At 44.5% G+C, this 26,180-nt stretch overlaps 1 protein-coding gene across 4 annotated transcripts in view; it reads right to left on the bottom strand.

Moving 5' to 3' along the window:
* The window catches only part of OSBP2 (oxysterol binding protein 2), a 344,220-nt gene that overhangs the window by 109,502 nt on the left and 208,538 nt on the right, over positions 1-26,180 (bottom strand). The gene's annotated exons all lie outside the window — the stretch shown is intronic.

Raw genomic sequence — 26,180 nt, 5'->3', positions numbered from 1 at the left:
AAGAGAAAAATTATGACAGGAAGGGACCGCTAGCTGATTGATAGCATCAGCTCTATTCCTGAGAGCTATGTGGAGGAGAGTGTGTCCTTTCCCTCCAATCAGCTCCCAGAGCTTCCCTCACTGAGCTCTGCACAGTGTTACTTCAGCTCTCTGTCCCTTTTTTCTGAACTCTCAGAAAACTGTATAAATGGACTGGAATGCATGTAGAGAATAGAACACTGCAGATAGACAGGTACAACTTATGTTTAATCTTTGTGTATCACCTGAGGCCAGTCAAATCACTGGGTATATGTAGGGGTTAACAACTACTTTAAATCAGGGCTGCACATATATTTTCTTTCATATGCTTCATATAAAATCTTCACTATTCTCCCAGAGCGGGAGTTTGTCCACTCTTCCTCCTTCCTCCCAATTGTAGGGGAAAAATTAATATCAGGTAGCAATGTATAACCTGAACTTAGGTGACTGATAATGACCAACAAGTTATCCATTACATCTTTAGTATTAACCAGGGGCGGACTGACAACTCATGGTGCCCTGGGCAAAGAGATAATACACTCAAGCCAAAGCCACACCCACACAACACCCCACGTACATATTGCAGCTCAGCTGCATAGAAAGGGCATTAAAATTAATAAAAAAAATAATAAAACAACATCATGGGGTCCCCCATGACCAGGCCACATGCCCTCAACATGGGGGGACAAGAGCCTCTTCCAATAAGCCCCCTGCCTGCAGACCCCCACAACCACAGGCCAGGGTTGTGGGGGTCTGCAGGCAGGGGGCTTATTGGAGTCTAGAAGCCCCCTTTAGTGACATCACGCTTGTGGCCCCACCTCCTTGTGACATCATTGACCCAGCATTTGTTTTTCAGGTAGCGGCGGCGGCTGGCTTTGTGATTGACATTGGATCTACTTAGGGGGACATTCTTTTGTTTTTCTTCTTTTAATAAAGGACTTGGCAAAGACTGTCTCCTGTCTTTTTTCATACTACACTTTTTTTTTTGTGAATGGGTAGCGGTACCATGTACCCCATACTCATTCACATGGGGGGGCCAGGATCTAAGGGCCACCTTGCTAAAGGTCACTTCCAGATTCTGATAAGCCCCCTGCCCGCAGACCCCCACAAGCACAGGCCAGGGTTTGGGGGAAGAGGCTCTTGTCCCCATCAACATGGGGACAAGGCTTTTTGGGGGGGAGCCCCCTCCACCCCATAGCACCCCCCCATGTTGAGGGCATTTGGCCTGGTATGGTTCAGGAGGAGGGGGCGCTTGCTTGTCCCCCCCCTTTCTGACCTGCCAGGCTGCATGCTTGGATAAGGGTCTGGTATGGATTTTGGGGGGAACCCCCTTCACCCCAAAGCACCCCCCATGTTGAGGTCATGTGGCCTAGTCTGGTTCGGGGGGGCGCCCGCTCGTCCCCCCCTTTCCTGACCTGCTGGGCTGCATTGTCGGATAAGGGTCTGGTATGGATTTTGGGGGGGGGGGGCCACACCATTTTTTTTTACATTTTGGCATGGGGGTTCCCCTCAAAATCCATACCAGACCTGAAGGGCTTGATATGGATGGAGGGGAGGACTCCACGCTGTTTTTTTAAAAAAAAATTTTAATTGCCGGTAATTCTTTCTTTTACATTCAGCTGTCAGTGGGGGACCCCGCTGACAGCTGAAACATTAACGCATGGTTTTCACTACTAAAATACCGCATGACTTGATAAAGTAACTCATGCAGTATTTTAGTAGTGTCTTTTGGTGAATTCAAATGTTTTTTTTTTAAAAATGCTGTGCGGTATCCTACCGCATATTCGGAAGATACCGCTTAGTGAATTGTGCCCAGTGAGCCTGTCACTGGGCCCCCTACTGACCCCGGGCTCTCAGGCAATGCTGGAATTCAATTTCAGGTTCTGAATAGATACAGGTATTACGTATTCTCTAATTCACCATTTGCAGAGTGTTGATACCTGTGTCTGGACATTATTTTTTGTTCAACATAATTATATTGCATTGTAATTTTATCCTGATGTGATTTCTGAAAATGAAGAATACACATAATATTAAGGCTACGTTTACATTGCTCCGTTTCAAAAATGCGGTAAAAGCGCATAAGCATTTTTACTGCATTTCCAGTGCATTTTATCTATGAAAAAAGACACGACTCTAAAAACACACCAAAAATACAACTGCGGGTGTGTTTTTGATGTGTTTTCCATTCCTTTCAATGGGCAGGTGCATTTTTGGTGCACCAAACATGAACCAAAAACGCAGCTTGCAGGACTTTGAAAAACGCAACGGACCCGCAACTGACCAATGTGAGGCCTTCCATAGGATTAAATGGTCATTCATTTCTCTTCCGCTTTTTTAACACAAAAATGGAAGAAAAACTGAACAGTGTGAAAGAAGCCTAAATCAAGGATGAACAAATATTGTCTCCTATCTATTTATCTCTTCTATCTAGGTCTGTTCAGTCCTAGGTATCAACATTTCTGGATATGTTCTGGCTTTATTTTCTTTCATGCACATTATTATCTCACATCACCATCAGGGACTATGTGGGGCCTATTTACAGATTTTAAATTTTGAGATGGCTATTTAGAACTGTTAAATTTGTCTAAGCAACACCTTGAAAATGTAACCTTTTGTCTGAAATTCCTTCTAAAAAATAGTAGTGCACTTCTCCACCAAGATGACCAAGGTATGGTAAGTCAGTAATTGAGAACGAACAGCTGCAGTAAGAAAAAATGAAATACTAGTGACAAGTAATTTGTCTTCTGCCCTCCTTTTTTGTTCACAATTTCCAGAGTTCAGTTGCTCTTTAACTTCTTGGCGCTGGCAGTATGCAAATATGCGGCCTTGACACCGAGAAGTCGCATATTTGTGTACCAGATAAACAAACATACCAAGAGCGCTTGACCTTCTTTTTATTCTACAGGTCATGTGCTTTCTGAAAATGTATGGTTTGGTGGGCCATTTACAAATTCTGGAGGCCATAAGGGAAAAATGAAAACCTCCAGATTTTTTGAGAAATTTGGTTATTTACATTTTTGTGTACATTTGTTTTCACCATATCGCAAAAAGGCGCAATTTAACATTTAAATACATGAAAGCAGGTGCTACTACCTCTCAGTGTTATAATGTGGCTTCATCAACGGTGCTGTTAGGACCCGCCAGGTGGTGCCCCTGGCTGCCCACTTGACAGACCTACCCAAAGCGTGGAGTCTAAGTCCCGGTCTGTGCTTTCACCAGGGCCCCTGATGGTGGGGATGGACTTGAAACAGACCGGGACCAGGTCACGACCTCCGAGCAGGCCCACCAGTGGCAGGGGCAACCTCCGGGGATGTATTGGTACCGGGAGAGCCAGATGTGAGGAGGACGGCAGGACCTAGCAGGATGGATCACGAGCGGGGGTCCCGTGGGGTAGGCGAGGTACCGAATCGGCAGGCGGAGAATCGTCAGGTCACACGCAGGGTCAGCAGGATAAGTCAGTCCGTAGAGAGGTCAAAACAAGCCGGGGGTCAGGATGGGAGAAGGCAGAGTAGTCAGGACAATCCGGGTCAACACAGGAGTAGGCAGCGTAGTCAGGATCAATCAGGGTCAAAAACACAGGTACAGGACTCAGGAACTCAGATAGACCTTGCGGCGATTACTGACAGTGCAGGGCATCTTTAAATATTGCGCCTTGCACTGTCATTGGCCGCTCGGGATGCGCCCCCGGGCTGTCATTGGCCGCCCGAGGCGCGCCCGCGGGTCCCACTGCGCATGCGCGGCATCCTGTCATCCACGGCTCGCCGGGACCTAGTGCCTGTGTCCCGGCGTGAGCCGTCGCCAGCGCGCATGCGCGGGCCGGCAGGACGCCGCGATCGCTGACATTGCCCCCCCCCCATGGGCACCCTCCGGGAGCCCCACTGATCTCTCCACCGCGGGTGGCCACGAAAAAATTCCCGGATGAGCCTGGGGGCGTGAACATTCTGGATGGGTACCCAAGAATTCTCCTCAGGGCCATAACCTTTCCATTTTATCAGGAACTGCGTCTGGCCCCCCCTCTTTCGGCAACTGAGAATAGTTTCTACCTCATATTCCTCCTGGTCACCTATGGTGACTGCCTCAGGAGGTTTGGATTGGCGATCCGGGAAGGAATCTGGTCTGGATGGTTTCAGGAGAGAGACATGGAACACAGGGTGTATTCTGAAAGACTCCGGGAGCTCAAGTTCGTAGGCCACTTCATTGATCACCTGTTTAATTGGAAACGGTCCAAGGTACTTCGGTCCTAACTTCCTGGAAGGACACAGCATTTTCAAGTTGGTCGTAGCCAACCAAACCTGATCCCCCGGCTGGAGCAACAGCTCTCCTCTTCTCTTCCTGTCGAACGCCTTTTTACTATCTTCTTGGGCTTTAGTGATGGCCTCCTGAATCGTTTTGTTATTGACAGAAAAGAAATGCAAGACATCTTGAGATGCGGGTACCGGACTTTCGGGCATTAGGTCGGGGAGAAACGTAGGATGATATCCGAAATTGGTAAAAAACGGTGATTGTCCCGTCGCTGAGTGGCTCGAGTTATTATAGGCGAACTCTGCAGAAGGCAACAGTGTTAGCCAGTCGTCCTGGAGATAGGAGGTGTAGCATCTGAGGTACTGTTCCAATGTTTGATTGGTCCTTTCTGTTTGCCCGTTGGTCTGTGGATGGTAAACGGATGACAGTGACAGTTTGATTCCTAATGCTTCACACAAGGCTTTCCAGAATCTTGATGTGAACTGGACTCCCCGATCCGATACTATGTCTTCGGGTATCCCATGTAGCCTCACTACTTCCTTGATGAATATCCGTGCAGTCTCCGGTGCCGGTCTCCGGGGTTCTTTCCAAGGGCACGAAATGAGCCATCTTTGAAAAGCGATCCACGATCACCATTATGGCAGTGTAGCCTTGAGACGGTGGGAGTTCGACTACAAAATCCATGGCAATCATTTGCCAGGCCCGTTTGGGTATCGGCAATGGACGCAACAATGCCCAGGCCTTGCTTCTGGAGGGCTTGTTCCTTTGGCAGGTGGGACAGGTCTGGACGTAGCGCTCGCAGTCTTTGGCCATGTTTGGCCACCAGAATGAGCGCCGTAGTAGCTCCAGAGTCTTCGTCACCCCAAAGTGCCCTGCCATTGGATGGTCGTGGCAGTGCCCCAGGACGACAGTTTGAACTCCTGGCACCACGATCCGATTTTCCTTCCAAAGCAGACCATCGCGGTTCTGGAGAGGCGACCCAGGCGGGACTGGCAGTCCAACGGAAGCGTCAATCAGTCTGGAGTGAAGTTCCGTTTGCAGGACGAGGAAGCTTCCGGATGGCAAAATTGTGTCAGGTAACACTGTATCGTCGGGGTCCTCAAACATGCGGGACAGAGCGTCTGGTTTTGTATTCTTAGACCCAGGTCGGTACGTTATATGAAAGGTAAACCGAGAGAAGAAAAGAGCCCATCTCGCCTGGCGTGGACTCAGTCGTTTCGCCGTCCTTAAATACTCGAGGTTCTTGTGATCCGTGAATATTAGGATTGGGTGTGTGGCTCCTTCCAGGAGATACCTCTATTCTTCTAGAGCGGACTTGATGACCAGGAGTTCCCGATCTCCAATATCGTAATTGCGCTCCGCCGGAGTCAACTTCCTGGAGAAAAACGCCACGGGATGCAGTAACTCCTTGGTACCACTCCTTTGGGAAAGAATCGCTCCTACCGCGTTTTCGGAGGCGTCCACTTCCAAAACATATGGAAGAGAAGAATCTGGATGGCAGAGCATGGGAGCAGAAGTAAACAATTTCTTGAGCGTGTCGAACGCGGTCTGGGCTTCAGGGGTCCATTTAAAATGAGTCCCTTGTTTAGTCAGTTGCGTGATTGGGTAGACCAGCCCTGAGAAGTTCCTGACAAACTTTCTATAAAAGTTTGCGAATCCAATGAAACGCTGTACCCCCCTCTTATCGGTGGGTGTCGGCCAATCTAAGATCGCCGTGACTTTCTGGGGATCCATCGCGACCCCCGCGGGAGAGAGGACCAGTCCCAAGAACGTTATTTTACACTGTTCAAAACAGCATTTTTCTGCCTTAGCGTAAAGCCCGTGTTGGCGTAAACGTGTTAGGACCCTTGCCACATGCTCCCTATGAGCCTCCAGTGAGGGTGAAAATATCAGGATGTCATCTAGGTAGACAACCACGAAGACATCGAGGAAATCACGAAAGACATCGTTAATAAAGTGTTGGAAGGTGGCCGGTGCGTTACAGAGCCCGAACGGCATCACCAAATATTCGAAATGACCGAATCTCGTACGAAAGGCTGTCTTCCATTCATCCCCCTCCCTGATATGAACAAGGTTATATGCCCCCCGCAAGTCTAATTTAGTAAAAATCGCTGCTGACCCTAACCTCTGGAGGAGCTCAGGGACTAGGGGTAACGGATAGCGATTTTTTACTGTGATTTTATTCAGGTCTCGGTAGTCAATACAGGGCCGTAACGATTTGTCTTTTTTTTCTACAAAAAACAACCCAGCCCCGGCCGGAGACGTGGACGGGCGAATAAATCCCTTCCGCAGATCGTCATCAATATACTCCCTCAAAACCCCTGATTCTAGTTCCGATAAAGGAAAAATGCGACCGAATGAAATCTCAGATCCGGGTAGGAGGTCTATGGGGCAATCGTAGGAACGGTGTGGGGGAAGAATGTCTGCTCCTCGCTTACTGAACACATCTAAGAAATCGTGGTAGGCCGGAGGGATAACCTGAGACAGATCCGTATCACCATCCATGCATAGGAGAAACCGGGGAGGCACGGGCCCTGGGACGTGGCAGTGATCCCGGCAGTATGGTGACCGAAATTGAACCGTTCCCTTCTCCCAATCAACCTGGGGGTTATGGGCCCGCAGCCAAGGAAGCCCCAGAATGATTGGGAAAAGGGGGGATGCGATGGCATCCAGACGGAGGAACTCCTGATGATGGTCAGCCATCGTGGTAAAAATAGGGGGAGTCTCCTGATCCACCACTCCCGACTTTATGCTAGACCCGTCTGCCAGGAAGATGTTAAACCCCCTTTCTTTGGTCTGGAGGGGAATCTTTTGTCGGTGAGCAAAAGTAAGATCAATGAAACAACTACATGCTCCCGAATCAATGATTGCGGTCACCGACAGGGTTCCTCCGGGGAGCTGTAACGACACCGGTATTGCCAGATAACTAGATAGGTCACCCCTTTCTGTAGGTAAAGGAAAACAGGAAGCGGACTTACTCATTTTTGCAGGACAGGAGCGCACCTGGTGACCAGCTTCCCCACAGTACAGACATAGGTTCTGCGATCGTCTCCTCTGACGTTCCTCGGCCGATAAAGTGGAACGGGCCAGTCCCAGTTGCATGGGTTCTGAGGTGTCCCCTGCTTCCGTGCTCTGGACATGGTTCCCTGGGGTTGGAGCTGCTTCTCTCGGTGGGATCCATGCCACCCTTTGACCCTGGCTACTCCTTTCCAGGCGACGCTCTCTCAGTCTGCGGTCAATTTGGATGGCCAACTCTATCAGTTTCTCAAGAGAGTCCGGTAGTCCTACTCGTGCTAATTCGTCTTTTAGCGACTCAGACAGCCCAATGCGGAACTGGTGACATAATGCCGCATCGTTCCATCTGGTGTCTCCCATCCAACGCCTGAAATCAGACGCATACTCTTCGGCCGCCCGGCGGCCTTGCCGCAGAGAGTATAGCGTAGCCTCCGCGGAGGCAGCCCGCTGGGGGTCGTCATATAGGACGGCCATGGCCTGAAAGAACTCAGTCACGGAATCGAGATGGGGGTCACGTTTCTCCATCAGGCGGTGAGCCCAATCCTGGGGCTCATCCTGAAGGAGAGAGATTATAAACCCCACCTTGACGGTCTCGACGGTAAACGTGCGGGGCTGCAGGTCAAAAAATAAAGTGCACGCGTTCCGGAAGGCCCGAAAACGGCTTCGGTCTCCACGGAATCGTTCTGGCAGGGGAACGCGGGGTTCGGGAGCTAGGGGTGCCGCAACTGCTCCGGATGCTGGAGCAGCGGGTGACTCCGCAGTTGCGGAACTTGGAGCAGGGGTGGCAAACGACTCCATGCGGTCCTCAAGCCGGGTGCAGCGGCTGTGAAAATTCTGGGAGGCCTGGGTCAGAGTCGCCAGGTGCTGGCATATATCCTCTAGGGACGCCGGTCCTCTTCCTGGCTCTGTCATGGCCGCAAGGTACTGTTAGGACCCGCTAAGTGGTGCCCCTGGCTGCCCACTTGACAGACCTACCCAAAGCGTGGAGTCTAAGTCCCGGTCTGTGCTTTCACCAGGGCCCCTGATGGTGGGGATGGACTTGAAACAGACCGGGACCAGGTCACGACCTCCGAGCAGGCCCACCAGTGGCAGGGGCAACCTCCGGGGATGTATTGGTACCGGGAGAGCCAGATGTGAGGAGGACGGCAGGACCTAGCAGGATGGATCACGAGCGGGGGTCCCGTGGGGTAGACGAGGTACCGAATCGGCAGGCGGAGAATCGTCAGGTCACACGCAGGGTCAGCAGGATAAGTCAGTCCGTAGAGAGGTCAAAACAAGCCGGGGGTCAGGATGGGAGAAGGCAGAGTAGTCAGGACAATCCGGGTCAACACAGGAGTAGGCAGCGTAGTCAGGATCAATCAGGGTCAAAAACACAGGTACAGGACTCAGGAACTCAGATAGACCTTGCGGCGATTACTGACAGTGCAGGGCATCTTTAAATATTGCGCCCTGCACTGTCATTGGCCGCTCGGGACGCGCCCCCGGGCTGTCATTGGCCGCCCGAGGCGCGCCCGCGGGTCCCACTGTGCATGCGCGGCATCCTGTCATCCACGGCTCGCCGGGACCTAGTGCCTGTGTCCCGGCGTGAGCCGTCGCCAGCGCGCATGCGCGGGCCGGCAGGACGCCGCGATCGCTGACAGGTGCTGTGGCAGAGGCAGCTGACTGCACTCCACATGATATGTATAAGCAAAGAAAAGCCAGAACTCCAGTGAATACTCTGAAATCTTGTATTTATTGGCGATTGACAGATGTCAGCCACAAATGTCAATGCATTTCTGGCAAACTGGCCTTATTCATAGCTCAGTACTAAATACAAGATTGCAGAGTATACACCAGAGTGCCAGCTTTTCTTTGCAATGTAAAGTTACAAATATTTATTTATTATCTCAATACAGGTTTACCTTTATATTTTTGTAGTAGGAATTTAGCAGGAATTTTGTACAATTTGCAGTGTTTGTATCTGCTAATATAGATTTTAGTGTATATGTTGTTTTCATGCAAATATCATGGGGCCTTAAAAATCAGTAACACCTTTTTATTCTACTCTCCATGTGCTTTCAGAAAATGTATGGTTTGAAAGGGTCTTTTACAAACTCTGAAAGCTGTAAGGGAAAATATGTAAAAATGATCTAACTGTCTGAGTTTAAAAGTGGGGTGCATGATCTGGAAGGGTTAAAGGATAACTAAACTGAAAAAAAAATCAAACTATTGTCACTTACCTGTCCTAAGATGTGGCAGTTGCATTGTTTTTAATTTTTCAGGCTAATATTTTCAACAAGTACAGAAAATACCTGTTGATCTTGCAACACATGCAGTGTTCTTGTCACTTTCCGTGCGCTAATCAGAAAGCAAAAATAATCTTATCTTTCTTTGGCAAAATACTAATTCTGCCTAGGTGGCAACCGTGGCTCCCTCTGCAGATACAGTGGAAGAATGATCATAGCCACCCAGAAAGAGGAAGTTTGTTATTCAAAGATTACCAGATGAAATTAATGAGGAAAAAATCTAAAAAAAGAGAAATGCGAACCCCTCATTTGAGGACTGGTAAGCTGCACTATATTGCATTTTTGATTTGGGATTTTACAGATCATTAAAGGATTAGTAGACTACAGTGCTTTGGGCTGATTTTTTTGTTATTGAAAGTTTTTATGCCTTATCCTATTGCATAGCTGAGCAGGCTGCATATACCCAGAGTAACAATTAGACAGCTTTTACTGTGTAGGTATTAGACCACATCTGCCTCCTTGTCTTACAGTTTTATACTTTGAAATTTGTTTGTTTTTTATTGTACAGTTGCTTTTCTTTTCTATATTAAGCTTTACGTTAATTATTGAATTAATTGGATTAGCCTCAAAACTTATAATTATGAAGCTATCTTACTTGGATATCGTCTGCTTTCTTTCACGCTTGCATGCTGAGCTCTAATAGATTGTATCTGTGGTGTGCAATACATTTTTTAAAGGTATTTTATTTATTAATGACTTTTGACAATACAAAAAAACAAAAAGTATAAATCTGGAATGCCGAGGGTGCCCGTTCTACTTTTTAAAGGCCTATTTTTGCTATTTATTTATTTATTTTACAACAGAATTTAGCCACCCAGGTTTTAATTTTGCTCTTTATGTCTGTTACCCAATAAATACAATGACGAATGCACAATACACCTACTGATGTAAACGTAGCATACAGCTTGTGAAGTCTGAACTACTACATATATGCTCCAGGTCAGCGTCTTAGTAGGCAGTGAAGCAAGGATCAGGATGACATAGCAGATCTTGCATCTTTAAGAACAATCCAGAAGGGGCACCTGCCTTACTTCTATCCTCATGAGTTCACTTTATGTAGTGACTAGGGAAAAGCTCAAGAGAACCCTGCTCATGTGTGATTAGCATGTAGAAGAAAATTAAGTCAACAAGAAAAATGTGTGGTCACAGCTTTAGTCAAGTGGAAGATTTCTCTCTGAATTGGAAGCTCATTTCACTGTGGAATATAAAAAACAGAAACCCCAGTTAGTTAGTTCTTGTGAGAATATATGCACCATTTAATTACAATTCTCTTATCAATAAAACATCCAATACCTAAAATAGGATGTTAATGCTACGGCTTCCATCACAGTTGCCAAAAGCAGTCACAAGTAAAGGAAAAATAAAGATTTTAGCATACAAGCAGAAGGAAATCCTCTACACTCTGATCACATCACACCAATTCTGATTCATTAAAGCCAATGATCATTATAAAGTTTCCACGCTTGGGATCTCTCTTTTGACTAGGTTCTCTTCGATTCTGGATTCTCTCCGATTAATTCTTTTTGAGTGAAACACATCAGCGATAGTTGGCTTCAATAAACTGGAATCACTGTGATGTATTCGGAATGCAGAGAGCTTCTGTCTGTTTGCGTGTTGGGAGCGCAGATGGCTCCTTGACTCACCTTGCCCAGACAGCAGAGCAGGAGTGATTTGGCTTGGAGCTGAGGAGATTGTTTTATGCATACAGTCAGGTCCATAAATATTGGGACATCAACACAATTCTAACATTTTTGGCTCTATACACCACCACAATGGATTTGAAATGAAACGAACAAGATGTGCTTTAACTGCAGACTGTCAGCTTTAATTTGAGGGTATTTACATCCAAATCAGGTGAACGGTGTAGGAATTACAACAGTTTGCATATGTGCCTCCCACTTATTAAGGAACCAAAAGTAATGGGACAGAATAATAATCATACATCAAACTTTCACTTTTTAATACTTGGTTGCAAATCCTTTGCAGTCAATTACAGTCTGAAGTCTGGAACGCATAGACATCACCAGATGCTGGGTTTCATCCCTGGTGATGCTCTGCCAGGCCTCTACTGCAACTGTCTTTAGTTCTTGCTTGTTCTTGGGGCATTTTCCCTTCAGTTTTGTCTTCAGGAAGTGAAATGCATGCTCAATCGGATTCAGGTCAGGTGATTGACTTGGCCATTGCATAACATTCCACTTCTTTCCCTTAAAAAACTCTTTGGTTGCTTTTGCAGTATCCTTTGGGTCATTGTCCATCTGCACTGTGAAGCGGCGTCCAATGAGTTCTGAAGCATTTGGCTGATTATGAGCAGATAATATTGCCCGAAACACTTCAGAATTCATCCTGCTGCATTTGTCAGCAGTCACATCATCAATAAATACAAGAGAACCAGTTCCATTGGCAGCCATACATGCCCACGCCATGACACTACCACCACCATGCTTCACTGATGAGGTGGTATGCTTAGGATCATGAGCAGTTCCTTTCCTTCTCCATACTCTTCTCTTCCCATCACTCTGGTACAAGTTGATCTTGGTCTCATCTGTCCATAGGATGTTGTTCCAGAACTTTGAAGGCTTTTTTAGATGTCGTTTGGCAAACTCTAATCTGGCCTTCCTGTTTTTGAGGCTCACCAATGGTTTACATCTTGTGGTGAACCCTCTGTATTCACTCTGGTGAAGTCTTCTCTTGATTGTTGACTTTGACACACATACACCTACCTCCTGGAGAGTGTTCTTTATCTGGCCAACTGTTGTGAAGGGTGTTTTCTTCACCAGGGAAAGAATTCTTCGGTCATCCACCACAGTTGTTTTCCGTGGTCTTCCGGGTCTTTTGGTGTTGCTGAGCTCACCGGTGCGTTCCTTCTTTTTAAGAATGTTCCAAACAGTTGTTTTGGCCACGCCTAATGTTTTTGCTATCTCTCTGATGGGTTTGTTTTGTTTTTTCAGCCTAATGATGGCTTTCTTCACTGATAGTGACAGCTCTTTGGATCTCATCTTGAGAGTTGACAGCAACAGATTCCAAATGCAAATAGCACACTTGAAATGAACTCTGGACCTTTTATCTGCTCATTGTAATTGGGATAATGAGGGAAAAACACACACCTGGCCATGGAACAGCTGAGAAACCAATTGTCCCATTACTTTTGGTCCCTTAACAAGTGGGAGGCACATATGCAAACTGTTGTAATTCCTACACCGTTCACCTGATTTGGATGTAAATACCCTCAAATTAAAGCTGACAGTCTGCAGTTAAAGCACATCATGTTCGTTTCATTTCAAATCCATTGTGGTGGTGTATAGAGCCAAAAATGTTAGAATTGTGTTGATGTCCCAATATTTATGGACCTGACTGTATATGCTTTAGAAAAGCATTTCTCAACCTTTTTTCAGTTAAGACACCCTTTAAAATTATGGACAATTTTGACGCACACCATTATAAAATGTAAAAACGAATACTTTTACATATCGAAGCAGCATCGACATACATTGGTCACCAAACAATAGAGGTTTTTCCATAGTTTTTTTCTCCATAGTTGCAAACTGGTACTGACTAGTATTCTAACCTTTTCCTTCTTACCCAGTTTCTCTTCCTCTTTCTAACGTGACCCCGGTGCTGACAGAGAGGGGAAAACAAGGAAGCTGTGCATGTGCACAATGTTCTCTTTATTAACTAATGTTGTCATTGGTTGCTAGAATGTCAGTAGCTGGCTCACATGGAGCCCAAAGTTTTATTGCGGCACAAAAAATGCTGTGGCTTTATATAACAAAAAGGCAGGCCTGGTCCACTTGCTGGCTTGTTAACAATTTTTGGGTAATTTGTGGCAATTGTAGCCATTTTACCCTGAAGAAACCAGAAGGCGCCCTGGCTGAAAAACACTGCTGTAGATTTGTAGAGAAACTGTCTTTCTCCTCAAAGATCAAATTAGGTATTCAAACTATATTCCAAGAGGTGCATTTCACAAGATTATGGAAGTTATCTTGACCCACGTGCATGAAATTGCCATACCTTGCAATATCGTTATTATCAGCAATCAAAATCTTATCCAGCAGAACCGAAGACAACATTATCATATCAGTGCAACATGAAACAGAGCTGATCTCTACAATGGAAAGCAAAAATGCAGTATAACAGAGCCGTGTGTTCTACTATAAATATCTTTTCCCTGTGGAGAGTAGCACATTACAGCTATCATTTGGATTTCATGGCAGAAAGAAATGTGAATCTATATTTGAACACGGAAATAGAACAACTTCCTCCCAGCGATATAGACATTAATAAGTGATACCATTAGTAAACATGAGCTTCATGTGGGACTCACATTTTCTTGCCTGAAAACATTCATATTTGAATGAACAAAACAAGATTGACAAAACGGAAATATTGTGTAAAGATGTCATGTTTAGAGAAGCCTCCAGGAAATCACCGAGGGCTGCACCAAAGATTACAATAGCTATTCAATAAGCTAAGCACAGTTCTTTTATGGAGGTGGCACTGATAAGAGATACAGTACACTGAGGTCAAAAGAGGGATTGTTTCTGCTTCAGCTGTTAATATTTAATATACCATAAACACAGAAGTAACTGAGTTCAGTTGAATGGCCACTGATCTAATTTATAGAAAGTTACAAATTTAATCAAGTTCTAAAGATTACGACACAATAGTTATGTACAATGCAACCTTTTTTACCATTACATTCTATATCCCCTTGCAAAGTGTCAATGAAGCCTTACTAGGAATGCTAAAACGTTGCAAGTACCTCTATGCCCACTGTGGGCCTTCCGCATCTGTTGTGTTTATTGTCTGTTGTCATTTATAAATTCTTAAAGAACTGTATCTGGAAGTTGCGTCCACATAAACACAAGAAGAGGGAAAAGGACTAGTCAACACTATTGCCTGTTCTCTCCTAGCAGACAATATGTGTCCCATTATGGATTTACTATGCCTTGGTCTGTGTCTGTGGAAGCAGCTGTCTTGGTAGAGGCAGGATTTTACTCATATCAAAGCCTCCACTAAAGAGAACAGCGAACAGCACAGCAGTGATATCACCATTTTGTACCCAGAGATCTGAGAATAGCAGTCAGTGATAGCTGTGCCTTAATCTAACACTGCAGATATACAGATATGGGGACTTGGGCTCAGGGGTGCCTAGGCACCCTCACATACCAAGAAATACACTAATATTTTCAGAAGGAATTCCAGATAAAAAGGTACTTTTTTATAGGGTACTGCTTAGGCACAAAGACCATTTCTAGATGTTCCTTAAAATAAAGCAAATCTTCATTTTTTTTGTTTAATTTCCATTTTTAAGGTGAACCCTAGAATAGTAACAATTTCTACAACAGTTCAGCCTTGTTTCTAATGCAAAAACATATCACTGTGGTGGTGGTGTCCCCAGTGTGGTGGCTCCAGGATGCAGATATCAGCAGGTAGGCAGCTGTATCTTCTGACTGGGAGTCCACTGGACTACTACTGGTATTGTGTTTTTTTCTGGATTCTTGGTTGATATTCTGTCTCTATCATTTAAAATACACCTATGATAAAAAACATTATTGACCCTTCATTTCTTTGTAAGTGAGCAAACTTACAAAATCTGCAAGGGATCAAATAATTATTTTCCCCACTGCATGCCCATGAGCCACCAGACAGCGTCATAGTCTTTATCCCTTTCTACTAATGCAAACCACTTATGTTGTTTAGTTTACAATTTTACACTTTTGTAAAAACACACACTTTAAAATTCTGTGACCTTATCGTTTCATACAAAATATTCATTTATCCCCTACATGAGGAAGTAGATCAGAACCAGCTATGTAATTTCCTGTTTGTGTTTGTTACCGCTCCAGGGGAATTAAAAGTCTAGTCATGTATGAATGGGTAAGCTGTGCGTGCAGGAGGAGACTCCTGGCCCATCACCAAACTATGCAGTACAGTGGGTGGAGTAGACCAGATGTATAAGACTCCTGGTTTGGAGTCTTACTTGGATATCTTACTTGGATATCTTCTGCTTTCTTTCACACTTGCATGCTGGGCTCTAATAGATTGTACGTATCTGTGGTGTGCAATTAATTAATTAATTAATTTATTTATTATTTTATTTATTAATGATTTTTGACAATACAAAAACCAAAAAAGTAAATCTGAAATGCCGAGGTTGGCCCTTCTACTTTTTAAAGGCCTGTTTTTTGCTCATTTATTTATTTTATTTTTTTTACACCAGAATTTAGCCACCCAGGTGGTGTGCAATTAATTAATTAATTAATTTATTTATTATTTTATTTATTAATGATTTTTGACAATACAAAAACCAAAAAAGTAAATCTGAAATGCCGAGGTTGGCCCTTCTACTTTTTAAAGGCCTGTTTTTTGCTCATTTATTTATTTTATTTTTTTTACACCAGAATTTAGCCACCCAGGTTTTCATTTTGCTCTTTATGCCTGTTACCCAATGAGTACAATGACCGAATGCACAATACACCTACTGATATAAACCTAGCACACCTAGCTTGTGAAGTCTGAACTACTACATATATGCTCCAGGTCAGCACTCTCTGTATAAAGAACTACAGTGGGGTTTGTACAAAACCTGTGGCTGACAGGATAATGGGCTACTGGTCTCGTGAACCAGACATAGGAATAATGACAAGGCAGGTTTATTCACTGCCAGGATGACTGTATACTTCATCAACAAAAAGCCTTTAAAAGGGGGGGCATGTCCAAGATTGCGCTGGGAGCAGACGCTCCTTTCTGAAGCTCCGGCACCCTGATCCTCCATCCGCTGCCATCCGGGGTACGGAGGCTGCCCGCAGCGGATCCCCGGCTGCCCGGACTCCATCTGGCACCTGAGGAGGGGTGTCGAGCCGTTCTGCCCCTTCCCTGAGCATCCGGGGCGCGGGGTGGATTGAGGCCTACCGCGGCGTGTGAAGCCGCGGTGTTTCCTAGATCCGCGGCTGGAGCGGATCGCCCTCGCGGCCGGACCGCCACCCTATCGCCCTGCCTGCCAACCCCTGGAGTCCCCTGGAGTCAGGTCAGCTGTTGGGGCAGGTTGGGTGGGCTCCTGGTGGCCTGGTGGACTGTACAGCGTCCCTGCAGGATCCCAGCAGGCTGCTGGAGGTCTGGCCGGCTGCAGGAACGGTGCTGGATGGGAGAAGGCATCCTCCTGCATAGTCCCCTTCCCCAGTAGATAAATCAGGGGTGTCTGGAATATCTTCTGGCAATCTACACAGTCTGCATACCTGGCTTATATAGCATAATCATCTATATTTTATTGACTATAACATTATGTTGAACCTTCTGTGAATACTTCCCCGGTGGGGGACACGTACATGAACCAAGGGGGAAAATGTCAGAGTGACCTCCTTGGGCCGTGCCACCGCGACGTTCTTCTCGGCCATTGGGCTTCTACACCCTAACATTACGCTTCAATAGTCTGGGGGCGCCTTGGTAATCAGTGGACCGCTTTCGGAAATGCACCGCACTCCCCGCACAAAGCTTAAACACCGGGCCAAACAGCAATCCCCTTTACAGGGCCACATTGCCAAGTTGATACCTAGCCCGCCTGAGCCTGATGATAATACTCAACTTCCAGGGGACCCTGAGTCTGATGGCGATAGTCAGCGGCAATTTCCGTCGGGGATGGTTGACCCTCTTGAACATCATCCCGAAGCTTTACTACACAAATTTTGTGCTATAGTGCGAGAGGAGATTACTGCTGCCTCACGTAAATTGTCTTCTGATCTGGCAAGAGGCCTAAAAGAGCTGGGTCTCCGCGCCCACCAATTGGAACAACGTATGGATCTGGCAACTACAGTCCTGGAGGGTCACGAACAAGAAGTGGAGGATCTACATGCTGAGCTGGATACTTTGAAAGATAAGTTGGAGGATGCTGAGAATAGAGCTCGCAGGGATAATCTCCGCATCCGTGGAGTCCCGGAGACAATCGCTGATTTGCAGGGCACTGCAACTGCCCTTTTCCAGGAGCTGGCCCCTGAGATTCCTCTGGAACGCCTGGAGTTTGATCGTATCCATAGAGCTTTAGCACCCAAGCCCGCGGAGGGTCCTCCCAGGGACATTATTATTAAATTTCACTTCTATCGCACTAAGGAACGTCTACTGCAGGCAGCTCGGAATCGTTCGGCTTTGGAGTTTCAAGGTCATTCTGTCCATCTGTTCGCGGATCTGTCCCCAGTCACGATTGCCAAACGTCGCACCCTGAGACCTTATCTTCGGATTCTTCAGTCAGCTGATATCAAGTATAGATGGGGCTTCCCTTTCAAGCTTTCATTTACCTTTCAAGGTTGTCAATTTCAAGCCTCTACGCCAGCGGATCTCCGGCGTCACTTTCGGGAGCTCAACTTGGAGTTGCCACAATCCCAGAATGAGGAGACTTTAATACCTACGCGTCATCAAAATTCCCAGTCCTTGCATAAATCTCCTCCTAGTCAGAGCATTTCACAGGCTCTTGGATCCCTACAGGCCCAGCGCTTTCAGGAAATCTCAGCGACCTGATGTTTAGTAGCTGGCCGCCAGTATGTAGCTTAGTCCCACGTGGTTATTTTTTCTTCGCTGCCACTTTCTGGACTTGAATTCAGATTTGTTCAGGGATTTCATATTTCCGTGTGTCATATCTCTTCCAATCAAGAGCGGATGTTAATTTTCTCTGTATTGATTGGTTGAGATCTTTATTGTCCTGCGAGTTTTGGATTGCCTATTCATAGGTGTATTAGCCTTAGTTGTAATGTTTATATATTTTATATCAATGCCGAGTTGTTCCGGTGGATGGTCGTGTCCCCCTCCGAGCTGGCTAGCGGTCTGGTCTTCTGCCCTGCCCGCTACCTAGCCTTTGTTTGGGTGTTTTACCCACAGATGATTATTATAATGTTTGAATCATTCTCTATGATTTACAGATATCTTGCTTGTATATTAGAGGTCTTCTTGTCCTCTCCTTTCTTCATAGTTTCTTTCTCTTTGTCCTTTGTCATGTATGTCTTGTGTTTTTGCAAATTTTTGTTTTCAGGGCTCCCGGGGATCGTGGTGGATTTTATCTTCCTTCCTTTTAGATATCCATGTCGTTAAACTGGTTATCACTGAACGTCCAGGGGATGAACTCTCCACAGAAACGGGTAAAGATATTTAAGTTTCTTCGGGCTCGCAAAGTTGACATTGCTTGTTTGCAAGAAACCCACTTCTCCACTACTTCTGCCCCAAAATATTTTGATGCACGTTACCCTCAGATATTTCAAGCTACTGGTCCCACTAAACAGAGAGGTGTATTGGTTGCCTTCCATAGTAAAACTCCATTTGTCTGTGTGAAGCGTATTGCTGATCCAAATGGCAGATACCTTCTGCTCCAGGGCACGATTCATGGAATAGAGGTTACCATAATGTCTTTTTACGCTCCTAACGTCAACCCTGGACCTTTTCTGTCACATCTATGTTCCCTCCTGGCCACACATCAAAGGGGTACACTTCTGATGGCGGGGGATTCAAATTTAGTGTTAAATCCTGCACTAGATAAATATCCGACAGAACGCTCTGACCCTTCCACTTCAGCGAAGTCCTTTATACGGACGTTAACTACCCATGATTTGGTAGATTTATGGCGAGAATTTCATCCTCAGGGGAAAGACTACACTTATTATTCACACCCTCACCATTCTCATTCTAGAATTGATCATGCCTTCGTTTCACGTAAACATCTCCCTTTGGTTCATTCTATCTCTATCCTAACGGTCCCATGGTCAGACCATGAGCCTATTTTGGTAGTCTGTCAATCTCTCCTATGCAGGCCGACCTTCTCTTCATGGATAATGAATGATTCCTTGCTTTCGCTGAAGGAGATTCAGACGGAGTTACATCGTAAGTCTCAGGAATATTTTCAATTAAACTCGGGTTCTGTCTCTTCTTCAGTAACATTATGGGAAGCATATAAGGCAGTGCTTAGGGGGCATATTATCCATATAGCTTCCAGACGAAAGAAGGAAAGACAGCTTAAGCAATGTCAGTTAGAATCGAAGTTAACCTCCGCGTCAGCCCAGTTTAAACAGTCACCTTCACCGTCAAATCGTAGACTGTTGGATCAGGCTCGCTTAGAATTGGATCTGTGTTTAACAGATGAGGCTGAGCGCTCCTTGCGTTGGACTCGCCAGAAGTGGTATAGCAAAGCTAACAAACCAGACTCTATGTTGGCCCGTAGATTGCGTTCTTTTGCGCAACACCCCAAGCCGATATCTTTACGTACTCGTCACAATACCCTTACGAGCAACCCAGTAATGGTATTAGAGGAGTTCCGGCACAGGCTGGCTAAACTTTACTCTGATCCCACCCGGGCTGACCCTCAGTCTATTTCTGACTTCTTATCTAGTTTGTCATTACCTACTTTAACGTTGGCCCATAAGGATCTGATGGATCGCAATATCCAAGTATCTGAGGTTTTGCAATGTATAGCAGAACTGAAAACAGGCAAACGCCCAGGTCCTGATGGATACACGGCACTATATTATAAGAAATTGGCTGATGTGCTCGCTCCCCACCTTGCCGCTATGTTTAATGCGGTGAAGGGAGGTTCGAATTTTTCCCCAGACTCTTTAACTGCTAATGTGGTTATGATCCCTAAACCGGATCGAGATCATTCTTCCTGGGCTAATTATAGGCCTATCTCTCTTATCAATATCGATATGAAGATTCTTACTAAGATTTTGGCTACTCGATTGAATTCCTTCCTTTCTCGTCTGATTAAAAAGGATCAGGTGGGATTTGTTCCCCATAGGCAGGCCGGAGATGCTATTAGACGTATTTTACAATTGCAACATTTGGCCCATACTCGTAAAATGGATATGATGCTCTTATCCTTAGACATCAACAAGGCTTTTGACACTGTATCCTGGCCGTATCTTCTGTCGGTCCTCCATCGTTTTGGCTTCGGTCCTTCCTTCTTGCGATGGATCTCTTCACTGTATACATCCCCTCAAGCGAAGCTTAGATACTACGGGTTTGAATCTTCTACGTTCTCGGTTGCTAGAGGTACTAGACAGGGCTGCCCGCTCTCCCCTTTACTTTTTATCTTAGCCCTGGAACCGTTGGCAGAAGCAATCCGTATACATCCTGATATTAAGGGAATCGATGTGGCAGGCTCCCAACATAAATTATCGTTGTTTGCGGATGACATATTATTGTCAATCTCGAATCCGGGGATTACTTTGCCTAATTTGCTAGCAGTTCTTGATTCTTTTGCCACCCTCTCAGGTTTACATGTCAATTCAGCTAAATCAAGAGCTATGTCAGTTACCCTCCCACCACCACTATTGACTATTTTGAAGCAAACGTTCCCCTTCCAATGGCTTTCGGCCTTACCATATCTAGGAATTAAGCTTACCCCGACATATGATGGACTGTATCAGGCTAACTTTCCCACTGTTTTTCATGAGTTGACTGAGCTCTTGTCCTCTTGGTCCCATTTCCCGTTATCATGGTTCGGTAGAATTAATGCAATCCGTATGACTTATCTTCCTAAATTACTATACCTATTTCGTGTTCTGCCAGTTTCAGTACCTTCACATATATTGCGTATACATCAGCGAAAACTTTTGTCCTTTATTTGGGGCTCCTCTCGACCTAGAATTAGCAAGCACATTTTATTTGCGCGCGGAATGCGGGCGGGTTATCTGTTCCAAATCTCCAGTCCTATTATTTGGCGGCTAACATTGCCCCTTTAGCTCATATTCATGCTTCTCACCATTTCCCCCTGTGGGCTGTAGTAGATATGATGGACTCTCACCCGATACCGCTCCCCTCCTTGCCCTGGCTCCCTAATTCTCAGCGTCCATCTAATCTTAGCCCAACGCTGACGCTTTCGCTTCGTCTTTGGGATTCTGTAAAATACTCCGCTGGTCTTATCTCTCCTCATCTGCCTCTGTTACGTCTATTGCATAACCCATTATTCCTTCCGGGTAAGGATAACCCTAGACAGTTTGTCTGGTGGCAGACACATGGTTTTTATGATATTCATTCACTCCTGTCCCCCACCAGAATAATTACTTTTGACACTTTGCGTTCTTCTTATAACATTCCCCTCCGAGAACATTTTGGTTATCTTCAACTTCGTCACTTTATTCATACTCTAATACGTACGCATCCAGGACCTTATCGTTTATCCCCTTTTGAAAGCCAGTGTAGACATAGACCTCATGCACCAGGTCTGATCTCCCTGATTTATTCTTCCATTATGTCATATAGAACCCCTCCGGTTCGTTCCTATCATCAGCGTTGGCAGTCGGAATTAGGGGGAACCCTGGATCAACAAGACTGGCAGCTCATGACCCAAACATTATCTAAGTGTTCCAGGAATGTCATTATTCTTGAGAATGCCTACAAAATTCTATACCGATGGTATTATACGCCTGCCCGTCTAGCTAGTTTTATTCCTACTTATTCCCCGGTTTGTTTTCGGGGTTGCCAACAATTAGGTACCATGGCACATATCTGGTGGACTTGTCCTAAGGTAAGCAGGTTGTGGATTAGGGTATATGCCCTCCTTCGCACTATTCTTCATACAGACATTAAGCGTAATCCATATGAAGCGCTTCTATTTAAACCACTAGAGGGCCTTCTCCACTCTGAACGGCAGCTGGCATCACATTTATTTATGGCAACTAAATTGACGATTGCAAGGGCTTGGAAGACTCCTGTTCTTAGCTTTGAGGCTGTCAAAAATCGGATGAACTTCATAATGGTCAATGAAAAACTGACGGCCATATTATTGGATACCCATACAAAATTTCTGCAGGTATGGTGTCCCTGGCTGGATGTAGCCCAGCCCTCGTGATTCGACCAGTCCCTTCTATCGATATGAGGATGGATTCTGCCGTGATCCCCCCGGAGCCCCTCCCTCTCCGTTTTTTTTTTTTTTAGTGTCTGTGTGTGTTGTCCGTGTATCTCTACTATTTGTCTTTTTCTACTCTTCTGTTTACTCTGTCCTTACACATAATTTACAGTTTGTGCCTGCTGTTCTCTGTGCTGCATCCACAAGGCTATTTATGCAATCTAGATTTCTTTTTACATTCTAGGTCATGAATATGTATTGTTTTTTTTTTTTTGATGCAGTCTTTTCTCAGGCCTTTCCTGTTTTTTATAATGTTGATGTAGCAATACTTCCCTTTGGAGTTTATATTATTATTGACCCATAAAGGTCTGTTATCTGTTCCTTCCCAACCTCCCTCCTCATCCCCTCCCTCAGGGCACCTATGTAAACTTTTCGGATTTTGCTTTTATCTATGCATGCCTTGCATCAGTTCCCCTTCATTCATTGTAATGTGTACATGTTGGTCATTGAATTCTTGCTTTGACTGCCTGTTCATCTTTGCTTGTTATTCAATAAAGCTTTTTGTAAAAGAAAAAGCCTTTAAAAAGGTATGTGAGCACCTTTGTACATATCTAATAATATTGCTGTCTAGAAATGTCATTAGACATTTGGAAATGTCACTAGAAATTTAGTTACCTACAGGCAACTGCGAATGCTTGGTGTGGCCACTAAAAGATCATTTTAAGGAAGAAGCATTGGGTTGGATTTGGTCTCTCAAAAATATCCAACATGGTTAATATATGCTTGGCCATGGCCTGGAAAGGTCCACAGAGATAACATACAGTTAAAATTCAACAGACTAAATGTTTTCTTATATCTGTAGGTGCTTTTAGCAAACATTGCTATTACAAGAGACCTTTTTTTAATGTCTCACATACTTAGAATATTGTTACTTGAATTTTGTTCTATTTCTTTTTTTTATCTAGCTCCACTCTGAAAATGTCATAAGGAAAATAAATCATAGCTGGAGCTTCCCAGCGATTGAGCTCTTGCATTAAACACCTATTGAGCAGCATTTATCGGCCACAGATTACAGATGCGGCTTTCCACTGTTCCCTCTCCTGCCTGTGCTGAATGACTGTGTACACTCCAAACAGCCGCCTTCACATGGAGTACACAGGCCTGTTATTTTCTGTGGTGATATACATTAGTAGGTCATAAATATAATTTAGTTTATTAGACTACTTAATGCAGCGTTTCTCAAGGCAGAAAAATATATTGTGGAGTATTGCACTCTGGTGTGAATGAGAAAAACATATTAGGTTGCATTGGCGAATGTAGAACAAATGGTTTGGGGTATTTTTTTCTATTTTTTATTACGTATAGAAGTGTTTAAATTGCCATTCAAAGTGATCTTTTTTTTAAGCCATGTCCTATTTAATGTATTTCAGCTGCTTTTATCTCATTACAGTTATAAGATAAAAGGGATGCATGAATGCATGGAAAATGAATTTCCCTAAGAAATCAATATTTCCAAGAAAGCATCTAAAAGCGCAATTTTCCCTGTTTTCACTTGACTTGTTTCTGAATTTGAGATTTATGAATGAAAAAACCTTAGCGGCCTAATAATAACGGAAAGCAGATACTGCTATCCCCTGGGCATTGCAGCGTTTATGCTACACTACACCCCAATTTTACGTCTCATTCATAAAATGCAGGTTGTGGTGTGGAGCTAGTAGTGTCCCAATAGTATTCTCTGCATACCACAGCAGAGTCCCTTTGCTTCAGAGTTCAGAAGCAGCAAAGCATAATGCACATTTGTACAGCACAGCAGTATGGATACAGTAAGATAATACTACTGCTTTATAAATGGATATGTGATTAACCTGCAGGGTTCCTTCTTTCCTTTGCACTTTTCTTCTTCTATAAAGTCACTAAGCTCCAGTTACAGATGATTTAAACTGAAAATTCCACAAACTGATCTTTTACTCAAGAGGAAACATTTTCCTCTTGGTTTAAAATCTTTAACCTTGGCATGTACAAGATCCAATATGTACAATAATATTCTGCATACTGCATTGTAGCTATGAAATTAGAAACTTTCCTGCATTAAGGCATATTAAATCCTATTATACAGCACTCAAGAGGATGAAAAGGACATTAATTCCGCTAAATTGGATCATGTATGCTCTATGTGATTCTTATGAGAGAACGCATATTGCTGATTATACTCAATTTACATTATTAAAAGGTAGCTGAAAGTTTAATCATTAGGCATAGAAAAGGTATATATGGGCTATCTTTACACTATTAATTCAGTGCCTTTAGATAATAAGCAAGGTCTAACTAAGCGGACTATAATTTTTAAAATGGTAAGCTATTGTAATTTATAAAAACAATCAACACTTTCCATGGAAGGAGTCCAATCTAGCACCAGGCTCCCTTAAAAAAGTCTCGCCCCACTTCTTATTAAAACCACTCCAGTAGGGAAAAACACACTGGATGCTACTATAGCTTTAAAAAAAAGTTTTCTCACCTTTGATAAGATGGAGCAAAACATCAAATTTCTAAATATGCTGGGTCAAAGCACTTTGTCCCTTTTTTGACCAAGATAGCATGGTCGACAGCAAATGCCCCTCCCCCATTACTTTCTGACCATACATAGAGAAAGGAAATAAATATTTACTCAAACTATAGTTGCCATCATTAGATATGCAAAAAATGTGAGTATGTCAGTGCCCTGTTCCACCCACCTGTCTTCTCATTGGTCACTAGCATGCAGGTTGTCCCTGCCACATAAAGTTCTTGGTTGCCAGGATGCAGATGGCAGGGACCTCCTGCATCCAAATAACCAAGCATGTTAGGCACAGGAGCTGCCTACATAATAGCAAACAAAGATGCTAGGTGGCAGGGGCTGTTTGCGTTCTAACTATAAAAGAGGCAAAGCAGCAGGAGCCACTGTTGTTCTAGCAACCATAGTTGTTAGACCATTGCATTCCATTCCTGTCAATCAATTTCTCTGACAAAGGAAGTGGGGGTGGGGCTGAGCTATGCTGTCTTTGTCTATAGATGCAGGCAGCATGGCTCAGCATTGAGTCTGCTCAAGTGAAGTGGTAGAGAAGAGGTGAAGCCAGGAGTGCCAGCAAGGGACTTCAGAAGAGGAGGATCAGGCAGTTGTGTGCAAAACCATTGCACATAGTGGATAAATATGATGTTAATTATTAAAAAAAATACAAAGGTTTACAATCACCTTAAGAGCACATACTTAATTAGAATTTTCTTTTTTAAAACCAGTGACAAAGTTTATTGTCACTTTAAAGTTGCGTTAAGGTCTCTGCACACACACAATTTGTTACACATGAGAACACAGTTGATGTCTAGGAAAGCTCTCCAGAAATAAGCTTTCATCTATCATAGAATTCAGATTTTTTTTTAGGCCCAACATGTTCTCTGAGTACCCATGAGGTTCTGTATAGGTGCAATTACTGTCACTACTATCTTATCTCCTCTCCTGCTGCTCGCCTGTCTTGTCTCTTGCTTTCTGCTCTCTACACAAACCATCACTGCTCAGTCTTCCAATGACTTCCTGTGTCACTTCTCCCACTGTTTCATTGGTCCCACAACCCTCAGTACTTCCTCTCTTCTGAATAATTAAAAATCAGTGCTTGGGAAAATTCCCCAAAAAATCAAAACTCTCCAGCAGACTCTATTACCCCAAATGAGTCTCCCAAATTTATACAACATGTTCCCAGCACTCAAACCCACTCTACTAACAGCTACAGATTGTCCTCAGAAATTGTCATATGTCATAAGAATAT

This window comes from Staurois parvus, unplaced genomic scaffold (genome assembly GCF_062004578.1).
Source record: "Staurois parvus isolate SC_StPar_1 unplaced genomic scaffold, SC_StPar_1.0 ptg000014l, whole genome shotgun sequence".
NCBI lineage: Eukaryota > Metazoa > Chordata > Amphibia > Anura > Ranidae > Staurois > Staurois parvus.
This window is presented reverse-complemented; position numbering and strand designations above follow the sequence as displayed.